This window comes from Chrysochloris asiatica, unplaced genomic scaffold (genome assembly GCF_000296735.1).
Source record: "Chrysochloris asiatica unplaced genomic scaffold, ChrAsi1.0 scaffold00059, whole genome shotgun sequence".
Lineage (NCBI taxonomy): Eukaryota > Metazoa > Chordata > Mammalia > Afrosoricida > Chrysochloridae > Chrysochloris > Chrysochloris asiatica.
Window position 1 is genome coordinate 17702673 of NW_006408577.1, and position 3573 is coordinate 17706245.

Genomic DNA, 3573 nt, shown 5'->3' on the forward strand with positions numbered 1-3573 from the left:
CAGGGAGCAAAGGAGGTATTAAGACCCTTCCAGAATCAAAAGCCTGCAGGTCCTCCAGCCTAGGGCTTGCTTTTAGCCCTGCGGGGGTGGTGTAGGAGAGCTTGAGTCTGTTCTCTACAGCAGTAGGCAGAGGGCTAAGAAAGTGTTTTGTGAAAGACCTACAGAAATGGGGGAAGCATGGATCACTCTCACTTGGTGGGCTCCTTTTTTCTTTTTCACAAAGCAGCAGCAGCAGGAGGGGGAGAGGCAGAAGAGAGAGGAGTCAGGACTGTTTCAGATCAGAAAGGGCCAAGGAGGCAAGGACCAAGGTGTTGGGGCCCCGATCGAAGACTGCTCCAGGCATGGAAGTAGGCCAACAGCTCGGAGACCTGGTCTCCCAAACATAGGTCCCTGTAGATCAGACAGTGAAGGCTGGCACCCTGCAAGGGCTGGGCATTCTACTGGGGCTCCCCAGGACCACGGTATCCCAGGTGGGCAAGGACTATCAGAACACTTCCCTGCTTGTCAACCAGCTTCTTGAGGAAGGCTTCTAGCTGGTCCTCATCCTTGAGGCCCACAGACTTGTCCACCACGTCCCCATTCTTGATGGCCAGCACGGTGGGCACAGCAGACACCTCATACTCAATGGGAAGAGCTGTGTGGTCGTCCATGTCCACCTTGGCCATTACAACCTTGCTGTGCTGCTTGGCCACCATCTTCTCTAACTTCCGCCCCAGAATCTTGCAGGGGCCACACCATCGTGCATGGAAATCCACAACCACAGGGGTGTCACTGTCGACGACTCAGTACTGAAAGGAGGTGGTACGGACTCGGGTGGTGTGTATAGTCTCAGCTGGGCAGGGTGTTGCTCCCAGGCCACTAAGATGGCACTGTGGGGTCTGGAGGTCCTCAGATGTGAGGGGTGTCCATCGACCCTGACGGGGCTTCCTAGCGATAACCAGGGCCAGGACCCTCCTCAGGAGAAGTCGCTGAACCATCTCCTTGCAGCGTGAACGGAGGGATGCACAGCTGGGCCCTCCTATATTTCATTATCTTTTGATCCACATTTTATGAAATCATTTGGGATCAGTCTAATTGGAAATATTTTCTATAACATAAAGATTATTTATTGAACTATATATTATTTTTACATTTTGTTATTTACCTCCCAAGGAATCACTAATTTAAATTTATCTTTTTTTTTTTTTTTTTCTGGGAAACTAAACTTTTTTTTAAGGGAAAAAAAAAAGATTGTTAATTTTCTTCTAGAGGCCCTATCAATAAACAAGGAAATCATTATTTTTAGCTTAAACATGAACAGACGTAGCTTTATTTCAATGAATAACTATATCTATCATAAGCAATGCAATAGCCATCCTTCCTAAGGCCAAAGTGCTCAATAAATGTTTATTGAAATTGGTATATATTGAATGCATGTCCTAAGAGGTCACTTCAAATGAACTTTTCTGCTACTGCTGATCTATAACATAAGATTTAAAGGATGGACAGCGATTTAACAACAACAACAAAACAAAACCAAGTTGTTTAAGTTTTCTTATTTTTGTGTTATATTGAAAATCCTAATTACATGTTCCATATGTTTTGTGAAGTCTCAAAACATTAACAGAACTTACTTGATTGTTTAGCTTAAAAGCTTTATTGCTAACAGAAAATATAGTCAGACTCAATTTATCAAGTCAACCATCTTTTAAATGAATGGGAAAATGTGTAACAAATAGATGTACTAAGATTGCTTCTTTTAAATCAGTAACATCAGTCCAAGCTGAAGTAGACTGTAATTGAAATGCAATTTTATATATTCAACTCATTCCAAGCAGGAGCTTTATGCAATTACCTAATTAGCCAAGAATAGGCAAACATGAGAACTCATTACATCCATTGACATTTAAAATTTTTAATATTATTGACATACACTGAATAATTGATTGCTTACTTTTTGCAGACATACCAGATTTTGAAAGAGCAAAGCTATAAATCTGTAATTTTTTGCTATATCATTTTTCTTTTGTAAAATTTAATATTTTCTTTTCCATATAACACTTTTTTAATCTCATTATATCCTGTTATTTCATTTTCTTTGGCTCCCTCTTTTTACCAATTTGGCTTTCAATTTTTTTAGGAATTTAAAATAGTCCCAAATCTAACAAAGAATTTTCCTCTTCACTTGCTTTTTTGCCTTTCCTCTGTTCACATTGGTTCTCATTTTCACTTGCTCTCAATCCCATCAAACATTATTCTAGTATCCAAATGTGTATTCTAATACACGGAATCAAATTAAAGACAACATTAACTGTAAAATATAGTATGATGTTTACGCATTTGTAACCAGTAACATAATTTCCCCCTCTATTGATACTCCTATCTTTAACTTAATACTAGACATTTTTACTCTGCTTCAACACCCCAGATATTGACATATTTTATACTTACATTTTGATTGCTTTTATTTAAATATTTTATTCTCATTCTAAATAAAAAAGAATGTCTTTTGAGATTCCTGCTTCTCAACAACTTAATAGATGAAAAATAAATGGAAGTTCATACTACAAGTATTATTTGAGAAATAATCATTTGCTATTTTCTGTATTACCTGTTGGCTCAAGGCCTACAATTCTCTCACCATGCTAACAAGAGTGATCAAATTTCCTATTAATTTTACTAAGAATCTTTTCAACATAAAACAGAATCCTAAGAAGCTAGATAGAAACATTTCTATTTTCTTGATGCAGTTTATTATTCTTAAAGTAGATAGGATGGATAAGATCGAATAACAGAGAGCAACTAATTGCTCTCCACAGTAGTGAAGGATTGAGAAACAGCTCAATCAGGGATTGCAGAGGACTTGAAAGAATGAGGTGGTCCCTATTTAAACTTCAAATTTACTGCCATTGAGTCAATTTCAACTAATAGCAACCAAATATACAGGGAATCCAAGATTGTAAATCTTTACAGGAGCATACAAACTTAGCTTTGCCTATGAACTGGTTGGTGGATTTGAGCCATAGACCTTGCAGTTAGCAGCTTACCACCTAACCCACAGCACCAGAGATATTGCTAGGATTTTAATTTTTCTTGACCATATTCCATGAAATAGATAGTTTGTTACCTCCTCTCTGCATATTCCATTATTCCTCTATAAGAATCTTGTTTTCAATTTTAGACATTTCTCTGTCTCCTTAGTTTCTTTGTTATTTCCCCTTGCTTGTGATCTTGATAACAGACTTTCTCTCTGTAACATAAATGGTTTAAAAAAGAATATCTGGCATAAAAATCAGAAACAACTTACTCCAAGCCCAAATGAAAAACTATTTCTTTCTATTCTATGTATGTTGTTGTTGTTGTTGTTGTCAGGTGCCATTGAGTTGGAACTGGTTCATAGGGACCCCATGCACAGCAGAACAAAACAATGTCCGATCCTGGGCCAACCTCACTACCATTGCAACACTTGAGTCCATCAATGATGCCACCTGGCCAATCTATCTTGTTAGGGGTCTTCCCCTTTTTCTCTGACGCTCCACCTTACTCAGCATGACATCCTTCTCCAGCAACTGTTCCCTCCGGACAATATGTCCA

The 3573-nt window shown here is 38.6% G+C and overlaps 1 pseudogene; it reads right to left on the reverse strand.

Annotated features, from left to right (window-relative positions):
* Positions 1-437: 437 nt before the first annotated feature.
* LOC102832749 lies at positions 438-1001 on the reverse strand (annotated as a pseudogene).
* Positions 1002-3573: the final 2572 nt, after the last annotated feature.